Source organism: Cryptotermes secundus, unplaced genomic scaffold, assembly GCF_002891405.2.
Source record: "Cryptotermes secundus unplaced genomic scaffold, Csec_1.0 scaffold1437, whole genome shotgun sequence".
Lineage (NCBI taxonomy): Eukaryota > Metazoa > Arthropoda > Insecta > Blattodea > Kalotermitidae > Cryptotermes > Cryptotermes secundus.
The window spans coordinates 306,288-333,138 of record NW_019731298.1 but is presented as its reverse complement, the minus strand read 5'-3'; the positions used below and the strand labels follow the sequence as shown (position 1 = coordinate 333,138).

General features: G+C 42.8%; 1 protein-coding gene and 1 long non-coding RNA gene across 2 annotated transcripts in view; one reads left to right on the top strand and one right to left on the bottom strand.

Moving 5' to 3' along the window:
- Positions 1-5,607, bottom strand: part of LOC111867013 — a 20,865-nt gene extending 15,258 nt beyond the window's left edge. The window contains exon 1 of the long non-coding RNA XR_002843264.2: positions 5,438-5,607. This is a non-coding gene — a long non-coding RNA (uncharacterized LOC111867013). The remainder of the gene's footprint in view (positions 1-5,437) is intronic.
- The window catches only part of LOC111867012 (mannosyl-oligosaccharide alpha-1,2-mannosidase IA), a 96,604-nt gene that overhangs the window by 10,973 nt on the left and 58,780 nt on the right, over positions 1-26,851 (top strand). The gene's annotated exons all lie outside the window — the stretch shown is intronic.

Here is a 26,851-nt window from a genome sequence, read left to right as displayed (position 1 = left end):
TGACTAACATAAGGCTACTGTGGAAGTGCCCATTTCGGTTACAACGACATTCGTTTATAACGACACTATTTTTAGGTCCCTTTGATGACGTTATAACCAAGTTCTACTGTAGTTCTGTTGGTCTCGTGTAGGAATGAACGAGTAGGTCTGTATCAATTAACGGAACGAAACAGAAATTTAAAAGCTCCGTGCAGACTGAAGCAATAAAAAACTGCAAGGAATGCAGAAGGTCGTACATCCATGTCTTACTGCTGCAGACTAAAGGCCTTAGAGGTCATTCACAGACTTGAGCACTATGAGGACATTGGTTGGCTTCGCATCTCGATGAAGACAATCGCAATAGGCGGACTGCTGGAAGATGCCACAACCGCTGTATATGTGTGAAGGAACATTTCCAGTACCCCTTCCCCGTGATAGAAACCCAGCAGTTAAGCCGTAATCATTCACGTTACTGAGCTAGAATAGGCTTAAGTCGATTTAGCGACGAGCTACTGGCTGGGCGGCCGGGGTCAATTCCCGGCAGGAGTAAGAAATTGTTCTCAGTTCCACAATCTCCAGACCGGCTCTGAGGTTCACCCAGCCTCCTCTCCATTGGGCAGCCGGGACTCTTTTCCCAGGGATTAAGCAGCCGGGTCGTGAAGCTGACCATTTCCACACAGTGCCGAGGTTAAGAATGGTGGAGCTGTACCTTCAGTCCCCCATATGTATTCACGGAATAGTGCTTAATTAATTAAGCACAGGGACAAATTTAGCTTTTACTTTACAAAAGTATTAAGAAGCCACGAAATTTGAAACAAGGCTTTCTCTTTACTAAATCCCTGTGGATATAAAGGATGTGGAGACAATTTAGAATACAAGTTCACAGTAAGTACACCCTCTATCCGCAAAAGTTGGCACTAAGTTGGCGGCGGTCGCCCAGTCGGTATAGTTCGCTTGCGGACTACAGGCCACGGAGTTTAAGTACAATTGTGGACTAATAATTTTACAAATTTAGCCGTCAGCACAACAGACATTAATTTAAGCCACACTACATGTTTCGACCCTTAAATGGTCGTCTTCAGGTGTTCCTAGTTACACGATTAATTATTCAATTGAAACGCATAACTAATAAAAATTATACAAATACGCAGATTTTTTACGTTTTGTCTCAGTAATGCTCACAGCCTGTATGTAATTAGTCGTAATTAAAATTCCTAGACTTAAGGGCAAAAGGGACAGCTGGACGTGGCTGTTTTTATGTGGTGGCCCGTTTCAACTTCAGTCGCATCTGGCGATGTAGGTGTTCCAGCAAGTACTGCACAGTGACACATGCAACATTGTCTGTGGAGCACAAAACCGGTTACCTGAGGAATGTCCCCCCCCCCCGCTACAATAACTGGTAACCACTGCAATTCTGTATATATTGTGTAATAGTGCACAAGTATTTTGTCCAACTCTTCTACGGCAGAATCAAGAACAGCCGAAACTTGCGGCCAGGGATGTAATTTGTGAGGTTTACACGGCGGTGATTGTTCAGATTGTGGTCTTACGAGTAGTGACACCGTATAGTCTTGAAGGCGGATGGTGACGTAACGCAGGAGCATACTGCCTCCATGTTCAGGATTGAGGTTTGTAGGATGAAGAATAGGTTACGTTGTCGGCCTGTATGTAGGTTGAAAGAATAGGGCGATCACCTTCCTTGAAACTGGCTAAATAACCCATCCGATGGCTCACCATACACAATTCAACCCTAAATATTCCTCCGTAACGTCAGTATTCACCTGCAAGACTGCACGGTGTTACAGCCAAGAAGATTACAGTAAAGATGTTTGTAAACAAGACGTCTACAGTCTGGTTCTGTATGACATGCGTTCGACCTCATTGCCAGACTGTGAAATTATGTCCATAGTTTAAATTTGCCAACTGGAACTGCTCTTTATATTAGGCGATTCTGTTTAATAACGCACTACGTTTGGTAAAAGGAAGATACTGAATTTCGTTACTGCAAGAAATCAACTTCCTGAAAAGGTAAAGGGTGATACCCACAAGTAGAATTTGATTTCACTTTCTTTGGAAAATACAGTACGAATTCGATTAAACGCTGTCACGGCTGAACTGTGAATTATTCTGAAAATATACCAGGATATTAGAACACAAAGCCGACCCGGAGTTCATAAGTGCTTATATTAAGCTGCGTAGCCTGTAGTCCGCAAGCTAACTATACCGACCAAGCGACCGCCGCATTCGGCAAAGTTAGTGCTAACTTTAGCGGATAGAGGGTGTCGCGTGGTCAGCGCAACGGATCCCCACGGCCGTTACTCTCGGTTTTCTAGACCGGAGCCGCTATTTCCTTGAAATAGCTCTTCAATTATCCCCACGAGGCTAAATGGACCCCGTTACAGACCCACTACTTCTCAGAAAATCTGGTAGCACCGGGAATCGAACCCGGGACCTCTGGATCTGTAGCCAGGAACTCTGGCCACTAGATCACAGAGGCGGTCTAAATGATCATATTAATGCTATCTGTTCCTCTGATGATCCTGATATTACCAACATTAGCATGTTGTAATTTTTATCAGTTTTACAAGTGTAAGAAATTTATATTTAAAATATAGCCGGATATTAACACAATATGCTCTATTGGAAAGTATACTTCAGATTAAACAAATGAAATCATTAACTGTACAGTATCGATAAAAATGATGTACCACCACGAAAAGAAAAAGTTTCATCTGTTCTAGACGTTCCAAAATAGAGTACTCTGCATATTTCAGCCAGTCATGGGGTTTAGTTTCCTGCGGTGGTTCCAGCATGTAGGCAAGGGATTCTGGATCATATGAATCGTTTATTTAGAAATTCAGACTTATCAGCTTCATTTAATGTGATTCGGTATGAAGTCTTTAATCGTAGCACACCACCACATTATCAATTTTCCTGGATAATCTCTTTCCAAAAACAGAGATACCATGTATGCGACCAGAAGACGAGGAAAAAGACGTAAGAAGATGCTGGATGACCTTGGGGACAGAAGAGGATATTCTCATTTGAAGGAGAAAGCTCTAGATCGCATCAAGTGGAGGGACTGTTTTGGAAGAGACTGTGGACCTGTCGTATGACAGATTACTGATGAAAAATATTTCTCAAATATTTCGACTTCCATGATTTATGCGGAGTAAGAACACTGCTAGTTTCCCTGAAAAGTCGGCGTCCCTTCTGCTAGATTTATTGGCAGAATGTACTTTCCTTATGTCTAAAATGTCACACATGCCTGTACTATCTTTATGTGGCCCCGAGTCGCCTTGAACCTTCGTGCATACGATACAGTAGCAGGAAATGAATTATTTCAGACTTAACATTATACAGTCGCATGTGTGTGTGTGTATGTACAGGGTGATTCACGAAGTTTTACCCCCACTTAAGGAGGGCATTTCTGATGTAATTTGGAACAAAAAATGTTAATATACCAATGGTATCCAACTCAAAGAGATACAGTAATTTGAAAACTGGCGAAAAATCTTTTTTTCTTCGAATTTCAGTCAAAACGAATTAGAAATACAATACAAACACTTTTAAAATCGTTATTGTTTTAGGAAAGAAGCATTCTAAAACCAAATTTTTCTTTTCAATTTCTTAATTTTGCATTGTGCAACATTTTTCATCGATTTTGTGTTACAAAATTACGTTATTTTCAGCATCCCATTCTGTAAACATACCAATGGTTGCATATCACACCCTTCTATCGATCTGTTTCCTTTAAACTGTAGTGCTTTAGAAGACGACTGGATTTACATAAGATTTTCAAAAATGTCTCCCTGCACGTCAACACAATGCGTCGCACGCGTATGAACCGCTCTGCCTATCTACCTACGCACAACATTCAAACCGGTCTACCTTATCTGCTGACATAGCTGACTGGAACGTATGGTCGCCCACGCTGAAGCATAGCGCTGCATTCACAATGATGCGTTCCGAAAATATATTGTTACTCCGTAACTATTGAAAATCGACCAGAAGTTTATAAGGAAATTTTGCAGGAAATAACCCCAGGAATATGTACCATAAGCCGGGGTAGAACTTCGTGAATCACCCTGTATATGTCGGTCACGGTAGCCTAGCGGTCTAAGGCATGTACTATCTTCGCTCGCTTGGAAACCGGGATCGTGGGTTCGAATCCCACTCAGGGCATGGATGTTTAGTTTGTGTGTGTGCGTTTTTCTGTGTTTGTGTACAGGTAGAGGCCTTGCGACGAGCTGATCACCCGCCCAAGGAGTCCTACCGAATGTGTAAGATCTAGAAAAACCGAAGTGAACGGAGAAGTTCATGGAGGTAGGCCTAGGCCCACTGGGGCTATAGTGCGAAGGGGGAAAAAATATATATGTATATAAAGGAGCTGGACTAACGCAGTCGGTATAGCGATTGGCTACGGGCTGGACGACAGAAGGGTTGGAGTTCGAGTCCCGATAGGGTTAAGAAGTTTCTCTTCTGCACGTCATCCAGACCGGTTCTGGGGCCCACCCAGTCTCCTGTCCAATGGGTAATGGGGGTAAAGCGGCCGGGGCGTGAAGCTACCCACTTATCTCCAACTAGTGCTGAGGTCAAGAAAACGTGGATATATACATCCACTCCCCATACGCCTTCATGGCGTAGTGCTTATTAATTAAACCCAGGGGCAACTTTATCTTTTATTATATATATAGCCCCTCAGGATTTACAGAAAAAGAATTTCCGAGTTTCATATTTAAATGTAGTAAATGCAACAAGACAGGACAATAAAAAAAATTGTAACTTAAATGCGGCATTGCTTTCTATGTAATATTTCGATATGGATTGTATTTATAGCTCAGTATAGCCTGCACATCCAACCTATAAACTGTCAGGCCTGCCATGTGAGCTCCAAAAATGATGAGCTTAAATTCTTTTTTTGCGCAAAAAAAGTAACCAATAATATATGTTTGTACATGTAAGTTACGATTTCCACAGCCTGGTGGACATGGCTAACATCATTTTCCTGCGCCCCCCAATATTTCTGTAACTTGGTGCTGTCACTGAATGCCCATATTCCGAATAAATGGATTGGTAAACAGATGAAGGCCGGTCACGGTAGCCGAGCGGTCTAAGGCGTGCACTGTCTTCGCTCTCTCGGAAGCCGGGATCGTGGGTTCGAATACCACTCAGGGCATGGATGTTTGTGTGCGTTTTTCTGAGTTTGTGTACAGGTAGAGGCCTTGCGACGAGCTGATCACCCGCCCAAGGAGTCCTACCGAATGTGTAAGATCTAGAAAAACCGAAGTGAACGGAGAAGTTCATGGAGGTAGGCCTAGGCCCACTGGGGCTGTAGTGCCAAGGAAAAAAAAAAAGATGAAAATCGATTTATTGGCTTGCTCTTGCACCCATTTCATGCTCATTAGAGTTCTTGAAGTATTACGTGAAGGTTGAAGTGTACTCGAAAATGACTTACCAGCGAAGCTGGAAACGAAGAGTATTGCAACTAGTTGTTACTTCTGATCACTTCTATGTTCTTCCAACTGCTACAGCCACCCTTCGTCCACATGCGTACAGACCCAAAGGACCGCAGAAGCGCACGTTGCAGCAAACGCTAAATTGGCTACTAGTGTGCCGAGCTGCTAACTGAGATCATATTCAAATAAGGCACACAAAGTAAATAAGCGTGCAGAAGGATACGGTGGACACGTGACAGGCGCGTTAGGCAGAAAGAATTACGAATAACATCCAAACATTCATACTCTTCAAATTACTTCTGAGGAAAATGTAGATAATGTGAGGAAAAGGAGTGATATTGCGCAGTTCTGATGCTGCCTTGTTTTAGAAAACGACTGTTTCAGCGCCGGTTTAGTTTTCATTGTATTAAGAACATTTTTTTTTCTTTTTTCCTTGGCACTACAGACCCAGTGGGCCTAGGCCTACCTCCATGAACTCCGTTCACTTCGGTTTTTCTAGATCTTACACATACGGTAGGACTCCTTGGGCGGGTGATCAGCTCGTCGCAAGGCCTCTACCTGTAGACAAACACAGAAAAACGCACACAAACATCCGTGCCCCCAGTAGGATTCGAACCCACTATCCCGGTTTCGAAGCGAGCGAAGACAGTGCATACCTTAGACCGCTCGGCTACCGTGAACGGCATTAAGAGCATATGCATATAACAAATTTTTAATTAAACTCCCAAATATCATATTTCGTTCACCTTCTGTCGAGTTGTCTTGGGCAGGCAAACGGATATACATAGGCTCTCCGCTTGATTGCGGACGTGCCGGAATACTCGTATACTCTTATGTATGAGGCACTGTTTTGTTGTTCTGCCTTATTCAGTTTATATTTAAATTTGAAATCCTTACGTACTTATATGGAAATTATGTATATATAACATTGACAGTTGTACAGAACAAGTGCTATGACACATTACGATTTCAGTNAATATAATATTCGTTTAGTCGGTATTACGACTGCCTACGGGCTGGACGACCGAGAGGTCAGGGTTCGATTCCTGGTAGGGTCAAGAACTTTTTCTTCTTCACAGTGTCCAGACCGGCTCTGGGGTTCACCCAACCTCCTACCCAATGGGTACCGGGAGCTCTTTCCCCGCAGCTAGTGCTTAATTAGTTAAGCACAAGGACAACTTTACCTTTTTTTTTACCTGTCACTCCATCTCCTTCTTCCCTTAATGTCAGAGACCAAGTTTTCACCCGTACAGAACCACAGACAATATTATAGTTTTGTATGTTCTGATTTTTGTAGGCAGCAGATGAGGAGTCGGTAAGGTTCTTTGGACGGGTGATCAGCCCGTCACAAGGCCGCTACCTACACACAAAACAACACAATCACAGAATAAACGGACACAGACATCTATGCCTCGAGTGAGATTCGAACCCATGATCGCAGGGTTCGAGCGGGCAGAGACAGTTCACGCCTTAGACAGCGCGGCGACTGTGATCGGCTGATCATCCTAGCGTCGACTTATATAGTCTTGATACAGGCAGCGTCGTCAAATAACCAACCTCTAAAATAAAGCTTAATTTTGAGTGGCTTTGGAAGTAGGCTGGATAATAACAGTTTCGAACCAAACAATGGAAGAGTTTCCTGAATTCCTGATTTCATCTCGAATATTTCGTCTACAAATAATCTTTCAGATTGCAAGTGACTTAATCTGAAGAAGCGCCTTATCTTACAGATATAATTAATGTGTGAAGTAGGGACACGGTGCAACAGAAGTTTTAGCACGGATTAAGTTATACAGTATGGCTCGACAGACTGAGAGTTGATGTTTTTATGGCAATTACTCTTTTCTGAGATATTCCGCTATATAGTGTCGAAGTTTTCGAAGGATGTATACCTGCATCTTCAGGGTCGAAGAGTAAGGAAGGCATTGAAAAGGACAGCTCTCCGATACGTCGGGAAACATCTACCAGACTTCTTCATAGGGCTCGACAGCTTCATTTCCTGAACGCTTTGGCCTGCTCAACAATTCCCTTCCAACTACTTCTGTCCTGTGTACGAGTTGTCCAGTTACGTGTATAAATTCGTAAGTCCTTTACATCTCCCCTTACGTCATCTTTCCATCAGATCTTAGGTCGGCGTCTCTTTGTTATAGCGTGTGGCTGCCAGTCATCTATTCTTTTAACTATTCGTCCCGCCTCCATCCTTGAAATGTGTCCAAGCCAACTTATTGTTTTGATGAAGTTAACTATGTTCCTTCCTTTTATTAGAACTTAGCGTAAAATCCCAGAAGATGGTGTTATTTATGGTTTAACAGGATTTCATTGCTGTAACAATTTTCACTGTGACTCTATGGCTCTACAGCCCTTGTGGACCCTGGCCGCTTTTTCCGTACTCCTTAGACGGGTGATCAGCCAGTCGCAGGGCCGCTACCTACACACAGAACAACACAGAAAATAATCGCAGACAAACATTTGTGTTTTGAGTGGGATTCGAATCCACGATGCCAGTGTTCGAGCGGGTCAAGACAGTTCATGTCTTAGACCGCGCGGCCACTGTGACTCGGGTCACGACATTGGTTGTGAGACGTTGATATAACCTGTAGAGTTGATCCAGAGGCGTTAGAAAGATCAAGAGACAAGTAGGACGGATAAAAGAAGGCATGACGTTGGGCCATGAAAGGGGTTGTAAGTAACTCTGGCCGCCGTGCGGGGCCTCGTGGTGAAGCTGTGATTGCGCTGTCTGTTCAGCAAGCAACTTTTCCATCTCTCACGCAAGAGAGAAGCAAGTTTCGTTGCGCAACAAGTTCAGAGAAACCGTACTCCTCGTCTGTCCAGTGGTTTGTCAGTTATTGCTACACGAGAAGAGGGGCGGGAGCGGTGTTTATCTTATAAAAATTTGCCTTAACAAAGAGTTTTCAAATATGTGTTACCACACAACATTTCAGGGCTGTAACAAATGCTGCTGCTGTCAGTTTCATGTCAGAAGTTCTCATGGCCTGTATGATTGTATTGATGAAAGGAAATTGGAAGGCACAAAGATGGAACGGCCCATGTTCGTAGTAGCTTAATGTTTCATGTAACTATTTACAGTAGTGAGTAGTTCTAAATATGTGGGAAATATGATCAATAATGGCAATAGAAATGATAATTGTGTTAAGGAAAGGATACAGACCGGAAACAGGCCCTACTTCGCAAATCTTAGTGTACTTAAAAGCAAAATAATCTCAAGAGCAGCTACGCTACAAGTATACAAAACATTAATAAGACCTGTTGCTACATACGGGGCACAAACATGGACCTTAACAATAACAGAAGAAAATGCACTGAAAATGTTCGAGAGAAAAATAGTACGCAGAATATACGGACCAGTGATGGAAAATAACATATGGAGGATAAGATACAACGAAGAGATAAACACATTACTGAAAGGAGAAGATGTAGGAAGATTTATCAAGTCACAGAGAATAAGATGGTTGGGACATATCGAAAGAACGGAAGATAATGCAATGCCAAAGAGAATGTTGAAAGGAAGGCTTTATTCCAAAAGAGGAAAAGGAAGCCCCAGGATGAGAAGGCTAGACGATGTTGAGAACGACCTGAAGAAGATGAAGGCGAAAGAATGGATAAAGATGAGGAATAGAGAGCAGTGGAGACTGGTTGTAGATGAGGCCAAGGCTCACCCAGGGCTGTAGCGCCGAGTGGTAGGTAGGTATAATTTTCCATGTTTCATGAAAGTTATCATTTGGTTCGAAAGCCATTGAAGAGGGATGGACACGGGTTCATCGAGATAATGATGCTGTAAGATTTTCTTTTATTATAAAGTCAGGAGTGTAGGCCGAAAGTCAATATCTGTACGTTACCATTTTTATGGCAAAGGCAGCTCACCATTCTGAGTGTCTTACCGGGTCTGGTACGATTTTCTTATGAGCTGTTTTACGGCACTACCAGTATCTAGGGTAGTGTTTAGTGGCAGAATGGTGGATGGACTGGAAAGGATTTTGGAAGAAGCGGCCTTGTTCTAATTGACATGCTATCCCAGCATTTGCCTGAGGACTGAGGTGAACCACGAAAAACAGTCGGTATATTCGATGCATCAGCTAAGAGTTGAACCGAATACCTCCCGGGCACGAGTCTAGTGTTACCGCTACGGCAACTCATCCAGTGACATGAAATGAACAAGTGTTTTTTGGTTACATCACAACCATATTTCGTATATTAAGCCGAGGGCAGCTCGCGAATGATGTGTCCATGTTATGTCCTTTGGTTTGAGACCGGCCATTGTGTGTATCAGTAATGCAATTTGTAGTTTATCAGTCTGGTTTAGCGATTGATATATTTCCTGTACCTTCTCGTTCCTGGCCCTACTCCCAATTCAAGTCTTGACCCATTGTAACCACAGACATTTTGAAAATTATGTTTTAACATATGACAGAACTTATTAGACGGAAAAATCAGTCTATCATAAGTCTTATGTATTGTACTTATGAAGGGCCAAAAATAAAATGGCTGACAGAATTTCATGCTTCACGCAGCAGTCGAACACGCGATCTTTAAGGTCATAGGGAGTACGCATCTTAAACTAAGCGATTGTGTTCGGTATTTTTGAACCTAAGTTCAGAAGATAAACTGTGCTATGATTGCGTTTGCGCCCCAAAACTGTTGCCTAATCACAGGTCAATATTTTATCTTCTGAGACATTTAAAATCGTTCCAAGATGCAAATATTTGGAGTGAACAAACGAAATCGAGGTTCACGATATTATTAAGACAGGAATACATTTTGGAAATGCTATTTATTCAGTTCGAAAAATACTATCAAATCTCCTTCTTTCCAAAGCGTTTAAGGCGAGAACATGCAAAGCATTTTTTTCTTTTGTTTTACATGAACGTGAGACTTCGGCTTTTTTGAGGGAAGAACATAAATCACAGATGTATGGAAACGAAGTACACAAGAAAATATTTTGAGCTAAGAAGGGCGAAGTGAGTGAAGACTTTATGGATGTGCAGTAACCCAGACCGTTATTCGTCGGCTTTCCACCGCGGCAGCTCCGTTTCGATCTCAGGTCAGGTCGTGTGGGATTTGTGGTGGGCAAAGTGACACTAGGATAGTCTTCCTAGTACTTCGGTTTCCCCTCCCATTTTGCATTCCATCAACTGCTGCACGCTCTTCTACTTTTCAACCGGAGCTGGTACAAAAGACCCAGTAATAGTCGGCGTACCAAATGGACTCATGTAAAGGAAAAAAAAACTGTAAAGCTATCCAGCTATCCTTGTGACAGGCCGTGGCCTATAGCGTTGTGAGACGTCGAGGCTCCCACATTTTCTAGACAATCTGCTTACAGATGTAAGCGAGGTTGTCAGCTTTGCGCGTCGGCCGCCCTTTATCCTCAGGAAGATTCAAGGTACTCATTTCTGAGTCGACCCCAGGGCCATAATGCGGCTGGAAGGATTAAGTCAATGGAAAATTCAGTGATTTCATCTGAAATCGAACCCGCGACTTTCCGGCTTCTAGCATAGTGCCTCAACGAACTACTCTACCACATGTCTCCCCAAGTGGACTCAGTGTCAACCCATCCAACAAATTAAAGAAGTGAACAGTATAGCGTAGGCTATAGTGGTTCTTACGTACATACCATCTGTACTTGTGTACTTACTCATGGAGCTGAGCCCTTCTTGAGGAGCCGCCAATTCAGCAGCTACTCAAGAATTTCCCAGCATTTTATGGAACCCAAAGGTTCGTTACCGTGTCCACAAGAACCCTCCACTGGCCCCTGTCATGAGCCAGATCAATCCAATCCGTGCCATCCCATCCTATCTCTCTAAGATCCATTTTAATATTGTCCACCCACCTACGTCTTGGTCTTCCCAGTGGTCTCTTTCCTTCTGGCTCTCCCAGCAATATCCTATATGCATCCCTCTTCGCTCCCATTCGCGCTACCTGCCCTGCCCACCTCATTCTCCTTGACTCGATCATTCTAATTATACTTGAAGAAGAGTACAAGTTATGAAGCTCCTCATTATGCAGTTTTCTCCAACCTCTTGTCACCTCATCTCTCTTCGGTCCAAATATTATCTGTAATTGTTAAGATAGTGAAATCTAGGAACCCACATTGAGTTGGGCATGTGGCTAGGATGGTTTAAGAGAAAGAATGCATGTGGAATTTTTATAGGGAAACCTCTTGGAAAGAGGACACTTCGGTTGCTGAAATGAGAGGATGACATTAAGGTAGGTGTTACGGTCGTGGGTTGTGAGCAGGGCCCGGATTTTGATGACCTGAAAATATTTTAAAATGACCGAAAATATCCAGAAAAATGATCTAAAGTATGACCCAAAAATTTAATATGCAGGGCCCGGATTTTGATGACCTGAAAATATTAAAAAATGACCGAAAAAATCCAGAAAAATGACCTAAAGGAGAAAAGAGAGAAAACTTAGCTCCCATGTTATTCACATTTCAGAAAACATATGAAGAAAAATTCCCTAAAATGGCCAAAAATGGCAAGAAATACCCTTAAAAGTCCAATAATTACCCCCAAAATGAAAGAATGACCTTAAACCTAAAAATGTCAAAAAATGACAAAAAATTACCTATAAAATTTACATTTCTGTAACCAGCAGCTCATATCCGAGATTTATATATTTAAGAGCATCGCATAGGATACAAGGAAAAAAAGATGACATGTCAGCAAAATCCGGGCCCTGGTTATGAGGATTGGGAGAATGGTAGAACTGGCTTATGATCGTGTACAGTGGCAGACTTTGGTTATGACTGTGCAGAATGTTCAAGCCCTTCTACTGTCGTGTTCACTAGTCAGGTATATTTCGAGCTTACACATAATTTATTGTTGACGTGCAGGTGATTAGTTTGGAAGATATGACAACAGCTTTCAGGCCACGAAAGCCTACTGTGTATTCAGTTGGGAATGAAACTACAAATATCTCGCAGGGATTGAAGGTCTCCCAAAATAAGAAAGAAATTATACGCTGCTGACTAGCGAGGTATAAAACTAGAGCGTATGTCGGAAAACGTGGTTGAGATTCTAATTCAAGATGAAAATATAATGCATATTTTTTATTCTTTTTTGTATTAGGGAGAAGGATGAAAATCATAAAACATCTTTATAAGTAACAGCGAAAGCACTTCATACACATTAAGCTCCGAAGGATAGTCCGATAAAATTAAAACAGGACACGTCCTGTTCACTCTCTGCCTCTTCGTCCTGTATCATACTCAGTTTTATTGGTCTGTATAGAATTATTTATGAGTAATATTTATCTTTCTTCCCTAAGATATATTTTTTACTGTATGTTAATTTTTATGAATAAGATTACATTAAAGTTATTTTTGAGCACATTCTGAAGCATCGGTTTGAGTGTGGAACGCAGAATAACAATATTTCAGTCCATAATTATGAAAAATGTCTTGTGTAGTCACAAAAATAAACACATCCAAATTCACATTACTGTGACGGTTTCTCTGACACTTTGCTGTCTTTCTATTCATAGTGAATCTACGTACATACCATAAAAGAAGTCTAATGATTTATTTAACACACTCACCACCACGTAGCCTCTTTATTAGTTTAATTTCCAAACAGTATGCCAGGCACCAATTCAAATGCGAATTATAAACTAAAAGAACTCCGTGGCCTGTAGTCCTCAAGCGAACTATACCGACAGAGCAACCGCCGCGTGTCGACGAAGTTAGTGCCAACTTTAGCGGATAGAGGGTGCCGCGTGGTCAGCTCAGCGTATCCCCACGGCCGTTAATTTCGGTTTTCTAGACCGGAGCCACTATTTCCTTGAAATAGCTCCTCAATTATACTCACGAGGCTGAGTGTACCCAGTTTCAGACCCACTACTTCTCAAAAAAATTGGTAGCGCCGGGAATCGAACCCGGAACTTCGGATCTGTAGCCAGGCATTCTGACCACTAGACCACAGAGGCAGTCCAAATGCAAATTATTGCGTTAGTAATAACAAGTATTCATATTTCTTCTTTTCCTTGTTAATTCATGTTTCTAAGGAAGTGCCCAAAACACTTGTCGATTTTTTTAAGATTAATTGTCGGTCTAGACCGTTACAGTCTCAGGGCAGGTAGCGCTCTAGCTTTATATTCGAAAAGTATTTCGAATCTGGACCTAGTTACATGGTAATCTCATTGTCACTGTTTCTTCCAGGCAAATGTTTGGAACCTTGAAATAATTCCGCCTTCTTGCAAATCCGTGCATACCCATGTTCATCGGTCCATCTGATTCTGTTGTGCTTAACCTCACAGCATCGTCCTATTTTTTATAGGTCGAGTCCTTGTAACCACTCACTATCTCTTTGTCGTTCTACTTGATATAATCTCCCGCTCTCTTCCTTTCTAAAGCTTGTCTGTTGCTAAGTAACAAACCAACGTTATGCAGCCGTATCCTTCATGAGAAACGCAGACTTGCTCAGCTGGACAAGAAATTCTCGGAATTTTATGGAACCTGAAGTTTTGTTACTGTGTTCACAAGGACCCGCCACTGCTCTCAGTCCTGAGCCTGATAAATCCTGTCCACATCCTCCCCCATATTATTTCTCTAATATTCATTTTAATATCATCCCATTTACTACTACTTCTTCCTAGTTGTTCTTTCCTTCATGATTTCCCAACAAAACCCTGTATATGGTCCTCCAACCAGCGTGCTACATGCCCTGTCCATATCAACAAGAACTCCGTGGCCTATAGTCAGCAAACGAACTATACCGACCGAGCGACCGCCGCTTGTCGGAGAAGTTAGTGCCAACTTTAGCGGATAGAGGGTGTCACATGATCAGCGCAACGGATCCCCACGGCCGTTAATTTTAGTTTTCTAGACCGGAGCCGCTATTTCCTTGAAATAGCTCCCCAGTTATCCTCACGAGGCTGAGTGGACTCCGTTCCAGATCCTCTACTTCTCAGAAAATCTGGCCGGGACCTTCGGATATGTAACCAGGAACTCTGACCACTAGACCACAGAGGCGGTCCCTTGTCCATATCATCGTCCTTAAATTGGTGTTTTGTAGTGTATGGTGAGCAGTGCGAATTATGAAGCTCTCTATTGTGCATTTTTGTGCAGCTTACTATTATTTCATCCATCTTTGGTGCTCTTATTCTCAGCACCAAATCCGCATACACATTTAGTTTGGCTAGCGGGCTAAATTTTAACTACGTGTAGTAACAGCATCTTCTGCCAGTCACGGTAGCCGAGCGGTCTGAGGCATTTACTGTCTTCGCTCGCTTGGAAACCGGGATCGTGGGTTCGAATCCCACTCAGGGCATGGATGTTTGTGTGCGTTTTTCTGTGTTTGTGTACAGGTAGAGGCCTTGCGACGAGCTGATCACCAGCCCAAGGAGTCCTACCGAATGTGTAAGATCTAGAAAAACCGAAGTGAACGGAGAAGTTCATGGAGGTAGGCCTAGGCCCACTGGGGCTGTAGTGCCAAGGAGGAAAAAAAGCAGCATCCTCTAGAAAGTCAATTGACGTCACTTCTTATTTGCCGAGGTACTACGCGGCGCGGTTTGGGTGCACAGAACAGTGTACTATGCATGGAGACTAGGACGTTACCATGCAAACAAAGAACGCTGCTTCTAAGTACCATCGGCAAGAAATTTCGAAACCTCACAAAACTATTTGACGTTTCGGGAATAACATTTTACTTGTGATACAATATTTGCAACAAACAGGGGTCTGATTTTAATCTAACCTTATTGCTTTAAAGTGAAACTTGGTCTCTGACATTCAAGAAGGAACATAGACTGAGGGTGTTTGAGAACAGGTTGTTGAGGAGAATATTTGGACCGAAGAGTGATGAAGTGACAGGACGTTGAAGAAAACTGCATAATGAGGAGTTTTGTAACTTGTACGCATCTCCAAGTATAATTAGAATGATCAAGTCAAGGAGGATGAGGTTGGCGGGGCAGGTATCACGAATGGGGTAGAGAAGAAATGCATATAGGATATTGGTGGGAAAGCCGGAAGGCAAGAGACCACTTGGAAGACCAAGGCATAGATGGGTGGACAATATTAAATTGGATCTCTGAGAGATAGGATGGTATAGATTGGATTGATCTGGCTTAGTATAAAGACCGTTGGAGGGCTCTTGTGAACTCGGTAATGAGCCTTCGGGTTCAATAAAATTCTGGGAAGTTCTTGAGTAACTGCACAATAGGCAGCTTCTCAAGAAGGGCTCAGCTCCATGAATGAGTATTGTTTTAAATCGCTTTGATTACTGTAGGCCTGCGTATCTCAAGCTGTAGAACAATCTGCTTCTGTTTGTCAGAATGAACACCTGTTATTCAGTTAAACATAGCCATCCATGTGGTCTTTGCAGTGCCTTCCTGTGAGAGGGATACAAGTATTTGTTTCTCGAATGTTTCGGAGTCTGCACTCCGACACGTCGGTTCACACAAGATCTACACCGCGCCACATTCCAGAAGAAGTCATTCTTAATTCCTTTTTCCATATCTTGATTCTAACCCCCCCTTTCATCTGTTCTATTATCCCTTTGTCTCTTTCCCTCTATCTCCATAGAAACAGTGAATTAATTTACTACTGCATGAGGAGTTCGCAACGAATACACATAGTTTTTTTAATGCTAGTGGGGTGGGACTAAGTCCCTTGTACTACGGCTACTTCTGGCCAATTGTACCAGCCCAAGATGATAGGTGAGGGTGATTCTGGAGCAGTTAGTGGAACGAAGATTGGCGGGGGGAACCGAAGTACTAGGAGGAAACCTGCCCCAGCACGACTTTGTCCACCAGAAATCCCACTTGGTGGGAAGCCAGCGACTAACCGCTTGAGCTATGGCGCGGCCTAATACACATAGTTAGATAACGCACGATCATAGTTATAGTTTCCCATTATACAGGGTGATCCAGAAGTCTCTGTGCACCTGCAAAACAACAAGTGTTGGAAGGGGGAAGTGGTTTGAGTCACAGGCGCGCCCATGGATGTGTGACGTGACTATATGACTTCAGCACTACCTTACTTCAGTCAATTGTGCCGCGGACGGCAACCTGTTGGGAAGCGCGTGTGTGCGTTGAAGAGGGTATTATGTCCCTTGAGATCCGAGTGTCTGAGGTGGAATACGTCTATCAATGTGGAGATGAATACACAGAAGAGGTCAAACAGAAGTATGTGAAAATACTTTCCGAATCTCAGGTACCACATCGTAACACAGATACTTGACAAATTGAAGGAAACTGGATCAGTTGGTGGAGCGCCGAGATCTGGCAAGCTGCGATTATTACTAAAGGTCAAAGTGCTTAAAAGCTTTGATCGCATAAGGCAAAGCCCGAAGAAGTCCATTCGCAAATTTTCTCAGCAGCAGCCGTCTCATACTCATCAACACAGAAAGCACTTGAAAAGAACTGCATCTGCTTCCGTACAAGATAGCATCAGTGCACGATCTGAAAGCACGTGACAACATGAAGCATGTGCAATGTGCTAATGGTTTACAGATTTTTTCCCGTAATGGAGAAGATATTCTGAACGCCACATGTTTTCGCGATGATTATCCGGGCACATCAATTCCCAACACCCGCTTGTGGTCTGCTTTTTTGATGGGCGTGAGTTTATGGAAGGACCGCCTCTGTGGTCTAGTGGTCAGAGTTCCTGGCTACAGATCCAGAGGTCCGGGTTCGAATCCCGGCGCTACCAGATTTTCTGAGAAGTAGTGGGTCTGGAGAGGGGTCCATTCAGCAGCGTGAGGATAATTGAGAAGCTACTTCAGTGGAAAAAGTAGAAAACCGAAATTAACGGCCGTGGGGATTCTTTGCTCTGACCGCGCGACAACCTCTATTCTCTAAAGTTGGCACTAACTTCGCCAACAAGCGGCGGTCGCTCGGTCGGTATAGTTCCCTTGCGGACTAAAACCACGGAGTTTGTTTATGAGTTTATGGAAGCACCACTGAATGATCAGGAGGTTGGTGCATGGTGCGAGATATCACGAAATCGGGTAATTGGTCTCATGTTCAACTCTGACCGTTATTGTCAACTGACTGCGTACCCCTTCATTTGCTCTTTAAAAGAGGACGACTTTGCTAGCCTCTATTTCTAATAGGATGGTGCTACAACATATACGGCTCACGTCTCCTTTGCGCTTCAGCCCGCTGTGTTCGGTGAACAGCTAATTTCTGTGGACGTTTGGCCGACGAGGTCGCCCTATCTCAGTTCTGGTACTTGTCTTTGAGGAGCAACGGAAGCTTCAGTCTACAAAGACAATCCATAGTCTTCGTTATCTGGAAGACGTAATCAGCAATTTTATTAAGAATATCCCCCAGAATGAATTGCTACGCGTCTACTCCAACAAGATAAAGCGGGTGGATGCTCATTTACAAGCACGAGGGGACATTTCCAAGTGCGCGCGCGCGCGTGCTTGCGTGGGTGGGAGAGAGAGGTGTGATTCTACAAGGTAAGGTAAGGGTAAAGTTGTTTGAAGCGGCCTCCGTCGTCTAGGGGTAAACGTTCCCACCTCATGACTCAATGTACGCGGGTTCAAACCCGGCGGAGGTCGTGGAATTTTTAAGGGCGGAAAAATTCAGGGAACAAGTCCTCCGGGAGGGACTTTAAGCCGTGGGTCCCGTGTCGCAGATTTACGGCACGTAAAAGAACCTCATGTCTCTAGGAGACCTCTGAGCTAAATTTGGCCAAAAAGTTGGGGGAAGTATTATGTACCACTGCCAGAGGAGGGGGACCTCTCTGACAGGAAGGGACTAACTATTAGATACCACTGCCAGTAGAAGGTTTGAACCTCGCTGGCAGAAAGGGGCTGATAGTAAGCACCAGTACCGGTAGGGGATGGAGACTGTAGAAATTAAAAGGGGGACGTACAATAGACTATCAGTCGCGGTGCATGGGGAAACCCACCTCCTCAATACTGAATAGTGAAAGGGTAAAGTTGTCCCTGCGCTTAACTAACTAAGCACTACGCCATGAAGACCTATGGGGGAGTGAATGTATAGATTCACGTTTTCTTGACCTCGGCACTAGTTGGAGGTGAGTGGTCAGCTTCACGTCCCGGCCGCTTTACCCCCGGGAAAGAGCTCCCGGTACCCATTGTATAGGAGGTTGGGTGGACCCCAGAGCCGGTTTGGACGATTGGAGAAGTTAAAATTTTTGTCCCTACCGGGACTCGAACTCGATCCCCCAGTCGTCCAGCCCATAGCCAGTCTCTTTACCGACTGCGCTACTAGGTAGTTGAAGAAATTTTGAAGGCTGTGCGGATTCTAAACCAAGTGCATCCAGGATGTTTTAATTTACAAACAGTGACGAAATGAACAGGAAGTTATGTAATTAGTAGTTCCGATCAATTCACATATCCGTGAAGCGGAAAGTACATCACTGACCCACCACTCGCTCTTGCATGTAGTTCAGCTCTGCATAGACCGTGCCATTTTACGCAGTGTTATGCATAAAATCGTCTAAAAGTGTTGTGACAGTTATTGGGCGATAACAGAGCTTTGTAAACATTTATACTATAGAAGGATAGGAAAGGTGACACAATACATGGAAATTATACACCATCCCCTTATGCAATCGTATGCATGAGGAACATATAGCGCTAGTGGTAAAACCCCATATACGAAGAAGTATGGGTCCATATCCATGGTACAGGGTCGTTAGGAGTACAGTAGTCCATCTGCTGGTTATGAAATTCCCCGCCTTTTATGGAACCCAGAGTTGTGTAACAATGTTCGCAGTAGGCTGCCACTGGACCCTATTCTGAGCCAGATGAATCCAGCCCGTATCCGTTTTTTAACATCCTTTTTAGCTCACTCTCCGGCCTTTCAGCGGAAAAATAGGCTTATGAAATCACCATTACGTCTGTATATATATGTTCCTACTTCAACTCGTGAACCATTTGATGGACGACGTATTTGAGATTCTCACAGCTGTGGTTATGGAGAGTTCTGTCTCCTGGGATATAATACCGTGTAGTCCGTTGAAAGTCAACCGACGTTTCGGAGGAACATGCCGCAAGAAACCAGCGTGAAAACTGTACCACCTACTTTCACGCTGATTTCGTGCTTTGCTTATTCTTCGATCCTGAAGATGGAAGGCAACGTTCTTCCGAAACGTCGGTTGACTTTCAACGGATCACATGGTGTTTTATCCCAGATGATGGAACTCTTCATTTGACCAATTTTCACAAAATCTGGTCCTGCATCGTATTATTTAAATGGTTTAGTATTGTATTCATTTATATGCTTTGGTATTTGTCCAGCAATGTTTAAAACATCTGGTTCTGCCACCAGGCATTCATTTATTGTTCTGTAGTTCACTTTCCTTCGGAATGTAGTACCACTGCAATGTGCTGAGAAAAATATTCTACTTGTCTGTTTTCCGTATATCAACATGCAGCGTGTAATTACGGTGCGTTGAATTAATATGTTAATACGACTGACCCCAGACCTCAGAATACAATAGAGAGCAACTTGAAAGAAACAGTCTGTTTTATGAGACGTCTGATTCAAGCTTTTTTTTTTTACATTGATAAATATTAATGCAGACTCCTGTCGAATGGGACCGCTTCGGTGGTCTAGTGATCAGAGTTACTTGCTACAGATCCAGAGGACCCGGGTTAGATCCCCAGCGCCGCAAGATTTTCTGAGAAGTAGTGGGTCTGGAACGGGGTCCACTCAGCCTCGTGAGGATAACTGAGGAGTTATTTCAAGGAAATAGCGGCTCCGGTCTATAAAACCGAGATTAACGGTCTTGGGGATTCGTTGCGCTGACCACGCGACACTCTCTAGACGCTAAATTTGACACTAACTTCGCCGATAAGCGGCGGTGGCTCGATCGGTATAGTTCGCTTGCGGACTCAAGCCACGGAGTTTAGTTTCTTTAGTTTTAATAGCATTTAATTTTGGTGATACCAAAATCGCAAATGAGTTGCATGTTTGTATCATTATATAGCTTTAAGAAATCACTCATGGAGCCGAGCCCTTCTCGAGAACCCGAAGGTTCATTACCGTATTCACAATAGCCCTCCACTGGTCCCTATCCTGAGCCAGATCGGTCCAGTCCATACCATCCAACACTATCTCTCTAAGATTCATTGTAATATTGTCCACCCACCTACGTCTTGGTATTCCTGGTGGTATCTTTCCTTCTGTTTTCCCCACCAATATCCTATATACATCCCTCTTCTCCCTCATTCGTGCTACATGGCTTTAAAGGATACCGCAAAGCATTTAAGCCTAATTGAGATAGAAACTTCAAACCGGAAATAATAAGTTATAATACTCATTATTTAACTTCAAAGATGTTAATCGGTATACATTTTATGAGCGGGAAGTATGATAAGATAGGTGGGACATGTAGTACGCGTGGGAGAGGTGTCATTTCCATTCAAACTTTAAATTCCAGAAGTTGAAGAGAAGACCTAGTCGTAGGAACAAGGCATAAAAATATTTTAACTTAACAACGCCAGTCCCGTGTTTTGTATACGACGCCCTTTTCAGGACGTTTTCCAACTCTTGATCGATGCTAGGAGTCATCTTCAAGGACTCCTGAGCCATGGCTGTTGCACCTGCTGAGGTAACTAACTCGCGGATGGACATGCAGTTTGATTGGAATTTTATAGATGAAAACCTATTCCAGATTCGAACCCTTGGCCCAAGTGCACCGTACTTTGCTCGGCCACTGAGATCAGAACGTACAACTTGTCCTTGTCTGATATTAATGCCACTGAGCTAATTGGTATAACCGGTAATGCTCCTGACTTGTGTTCGGGAGATGTCCGGTTCTTATCTCGACCCGAACACCTATTCTGAGGTTCTTATGGTTTTCCTCAACGTTTCCAGTGACAATTTCCGGGACAGTATCTTAAATTAGTCTACAGTTGACTTTTTTCACACTTCACTGTCGTTCAGTCATTCGACTCTATATAAGCAGGTTGAATAACTGACAGCGCCTTTAAACACGCGTTAAAATCCGTGGTTTTAGTCCGCAAGCGAACTATACCGACCAAGCGACCGCCGCTTATCGGCGAAGTTAGTACCAACTTCAACGGATAGAGGGTGTCACTTGGTCAGCGCAACGGATCCGTTAATCTCGGTTTTCTAGACCGGAGCCGCTATTTCCTTGAAGTGGCTCCACAGTTATCCTCATGAAGCTGAGTGGACCCCGTTCCAGACCCACTACTTCTCAGAAAATCTGGTAGTACCGGGAATCGAACCCGGACCTCTGGATCTGTAGCCAGGAACTCTGGCCACTTGACCACAGAGACTGCCAAACACACTACAAAAATAAATAACATTAATTTTTTTTACAGAGTGGGATGGTGTTTTCAGATTAAGTCTTGATTTAAGTTGTCAGGTTTCCACGGCTCCGAGTGTTTTTCTGGTGTACAATACTGTATAAGCTTGGAAGTGGATACCAACTTTTCGGAGGAAAACTCCTCGATCTTCAGGATCCACCATGAATACGACAGCATGTCTCAGAAACGTCAGTAATTACCTCCATAACTACAGGGTATTCTTTTGCATATCTGATTTCATACCTTTAAATGCAGTATGTATTGCTATTATTCCAATGTCTTTGAATTTCGAATTGGACAAGTGACGTGTTCCATCTCCTGGAATATTTGGATATATACATATCTACTCAGATTTGAGAGTTAAAGCCTGCGAAACGGAATGACGACGTACAGCAATACCTCGCATTGTCCGGGTAATCGGTTCCGCCAATATCCCGGACTCTTTGAAACCGGACTAATCGAGGAACTAAATACATACAAAAAATGATAATTGGTTCCAAAAAAAATATATCCGTTTTTCAATAAATAAAACGCGATTAATAAATTCAAATGTCTTTATTAGAAATAGTTTTAAAAAATTCATGTTTTTCGCAATTAATTTTTTATTCACTAAAAATTGCAGTATTTATGTCTGCACATTTTTCTTCTTTGGCCTTTTCTCTTTATACATTTCTTTGTAGCAACGAATTGCATTGTTTATCGTTCGGCGAATTGTAAGGCTTCGCTCAATATTGGGATCAACTTAATATGCTCTGACAAGGTTTGAACCATTCCAATAATTTTTATAGTTGTTCAGCTGCTAATTCTCATGCAGGCAGGCACTTTAACACAGTCGTCGTTGTCTACGTTGTCCTCCCGTTCTTCATAAGCCCGTTGTTCATCTATGTTAATAAGTGTTTCATTATCTAGTTCATTAGTGTTCGCTGTGATGCACTCAGTTACGTTGACGGAATCTACATTGAAACCAAGTTGCTGTCCAGTTTCTACTGTTATTAGTGACTTCAGCAAAATGAGTTTCAAAACCAATGAAATCATTTGCACAATGTGGTATGATATGTTTCCATACTGCCCTCATATTGCTTGCTGTTAATTCATGCCAGGCTTCGCCTATATTTTCGATAACGTTTCTGATGTTGTAGCTCTTCCAAAATTCCGTTAAAGCAGTGCTCTCACCACCTCCTCCAGCGATAGCTGTCAGAGCTCAAGAACGAATGACCCGAGCATAGGTACATACATGTACAACGGGGAACCTCAGAAAAAATTGAAATATTTATCGTATCGCATAACTTTAAAACCACTTAAAAATAAATCCCACAAAAAGAGACTTGACAATATAAAAGGAAAAAACCGATCATTTATGTATTAAAAATAATTTTATGTACTAATTTTTTAGAATTTATTTCTATTTTGCTCAATTAAAATTCAGTTTGTTTTGAAATTTCTAAACCTGACTGATCGAAGCCGGACTATGCGAGGTATTGCTGTATGTCTGAGTCGTGGCTAAGCCTCAATATGCGTGACCCTTTAGACGTCAGTACGTCACGATTTCGTGCTCCATGAACTCAGTCAACTGCGATCCGAAATGCTACGGCCCACATGAACAAGGGGAGGTAGTACTGCGTCTGCTCTCTTGTACGTTTAAGATTTATTATACACAGGATTGTGGGATAAATATTACGATAATCACTATCTCAGTTTCAAAATATCGAAACCTGTTCAAGGGAGGGATACGTATTTATTTTTGGTTGTTGGAACTTTCCGTTAAAAGAAACTGAAACAGTGAAACTTCTATAAGTGGAAGTATTAGGGGAACATCTGATAAAATGCCACATTTTTCTTCCCCTGACTGTAGAAGTATATAAAGCAAGGATAGCTCGGTCAGTAGTATGTAATTGATGACTGGGTGCAGCTGGACAACCAGAGTTCAATTACCGAACAGGTAAAAGTAAGTAAAGCTATCCCTCTACAAGGCCGTGAAGGCCCATAGGATTGTGACACGTTGAGGGTCCCACATTATCTAGACAATCGGCTCATAGATGGCGGTAAGGTTGTCATCCTTACGCGCCGGCCGCGCTTTACTCCCCAGGAAAATTATTTAATTAATTCCTGGTACTCATTTCTGTTAGAGGCTGAATGAACCCCGGGGCCATAGTGCGGCTGGAAGGATTAGATCAATTGAAAAAAAAAATCCAATGGCCTCATCGAGACTTAGAAGGATTTTTTTCTATCTGTAGGTACCGGGCCTTCTTTCCCCAGGGGAAAACGGCCAGAGCATGAAGCTTACTACCTTCCTTCAGCTTGTATCCAGGTTATGAAAGAAAAGTGATTTATTTCCACTCCTCCATGTCTCGTTATGGTGTCGGGTTAGGCACATATCTTAAACTTTCTTATTTTACTGTGCCATAATTTTATAACATATATGCTGGAGTCATGTACGTAAGACAGTCGATTTGGATTGTTTTAAATCGCAAATTCATTTCCTCTACCTTCTCAGTTTCAGATATAATTCGCGTAAACTTGGTCATGACCAAATGTTGGTTTTCGTTTTCCGTCCAAGCATAAAATTTTCATATGTACGTAATAGACAGTATTCATACACGCCTTGAATACTGGTTGGAATCTGCGAAGGAGTTAACAGATAATATGCATCGTATTAGTAAATTATGACCATGTACTTTGTCAGTGACATACAGAAGGTCTTGTATGAATACGGGGCTTAGAAGTGGACTGAGTTTGATTCTTTAAGCTTCAAAAAGCAAGATTAATTCCACGATTTGTATTTGATCGCATCAGACGTAATATCTTTGGCTTCTTTAGCTTTTCGTACTTGTCGGAATACAGTCCGCTTAATATGTGCTGGTGATCGAATCTGTAGGTGACATTGCGCAAGGGTGTAAAGTAAAGGTGACATGTCACTGCCCTTAAGCAACACGTCATGAAGACACAGGAGACTGAATGTGTATGTATGTATGTATGAGGGGTGGGCCACAATCCGGCCCCTGCACCGCGACCAACAGTGATCTAGTGTGCTTCCACTTTAATTAACCCCATATTAATCCTACACTTTGAATGAACTGCAGGACTTTATTTATGGGTACGTCATGGTAGTCACTTGGTTCCATAAAGAACTGGCCCAGGTGACGAAACCTTAAAGAAACTATGGCCTCAGAGTCACATAGGATATGTGTGGCTGATTCGTCTTCTTTCAGGCACCTTTCACAAGTTGTATCGTCTCTCAATCCCTTTTTCAAAAGGTGTCCTTTTAGGTGGCAGTGTCTTGTGAACAGTCCTACCAACCATCTTAATTGGTCTCTGTTTAATTCTGGGGGAGGGCCCTGATATACATCCCTTTGCCTGTTTGAGTCCAATTTTGGATTCCCATTGTTTTGTGACTGAATGTGTAGCTCCACACATATTTATCGCGGCAATAGGAGGTGGCTGAGTTGTCGGCACCCGTGCTGCTGAAGAGTGTGTGGGCCCCAGAGCCGGCCCGGACGTGGTCTTGAAGAGAATTCCCTGATGGGAATCGAGCTCTAATCATCCAGCCCGTAGCCTGTCATTAAACTGTGCCCTCCCGGTTCGTGTTCCCTACGATATAGAGTTAATTAGTGTGAGACTGCTGTTTCTCTGAACCTTTATAAAGAGTTAATAGTTGACTGTATCTAGTTACATACACGATTATAATGCAAAGTCATCTTCATCCATTAGAAGTGCAAGAATGCGAACATTGTGCAACGCTGAAATTGAACATTTAGCATTACAAGTTCTGGTTTAAGGTTCATTGATCCAGTGAGTGTAAAATCGCCTCAGTCGAGGAAGTTAAGAGCTGTAGCGATGAATTATGCTAATGCAGGTGAAGAGAAGGAACGGCAATGAAGCGGAGGAAGCTACTACCAGGGAAAACTAAAATGGAATCGTACCGGTTGTTGATGGACAATTCAGATACGTTTGTAGCTTGTAGTCAGTATCCCTGGTAATTATACACCGCTGCAGTGGGTTTATTATTACAGCGAAAAATTTGACATGTCCCTTTATTCAGCTATTTGCTTCGTAACGTGAATTCATATCCTGTGTATCTTCGATCACCCCTATTACTGGAAGCATATAATATGCCTATGAAACAGTCGGGTATTTCATGTTTCTTTTATAATATTCGCGTTTTACATGTGTGTAGAAATTTTGTTTAAAGATTTTGGCATCTAGATAGGTTTCATCCTGGGGCTACCGAAGCGAATGCATCAGATTATATCGCCCAGTATTTTTTCTTCCGATACGTTGTTATTCACAAAATTATTGAAAATTATTAGTTAGAATGTATGTGGAAGGAAACGTTGACTATGTATTGTACAGAATGTTCTTGTCGAGACTGACCAATGCAACTGCAGGATATATGGTCATAGGCCGAAATTCTAAAACCTAATCTCCAGAATGTGAATCAGATGTTGGCTTCTTAAAGTACTGTCCCAGCTTTGTCCTGGCGTCACAAAATGATACAACCTCAAGATATCAGGACTACGGACCGAGATGAGAATCCTGAATATCCAGAACATGAAGGAGTGACGCTGACCTTCTGTACGGGGATGTTCGTGTCAGCCAGATCTGAGAATGAAGTATCCGAAATGGTGGCTTAGTGCAACGACTGGTACCAGTTGTCATGCACCGGATTGCGTGGCTACATGATTAAGCAGTTTTGTGCCAAACAGGTCTTGGGATTCAATTTGTTCTGCGGTTGAAGTGTTTTATTGGCGCAGTGTTGTTTGCTCGTCTGTCTGAGCAGAGTAGGAAAACATTTTTCAGACTTTTTTGCAAGACTGCTGGAAGAAAAATAGGAATTTTGAAAAGATTTGGGGTTTCTAGTACACCCCAGAAACAAACAGCTGAAGTCTCCGATATAAAGGAGTGGAGTCTCGGTGACTGTCAAAATCTGGTATCAAAACCTTGTTGCTCCTCTTCGTTGACATCACAGAAAGTAAGATTGTATTCTTCCAAAACAAAGACAATCACGCATTTTGCCTTCGACACGATTATGGAGTATATGCATGGAAAAGTTCAAAGTTTTGGGCCGGTTAAGCGGGTATTGCATCATGCCGATGCACCGTCAACAGGCATGTTTGGTAAAAAGATTTTTGGCCAGAAAAGAAA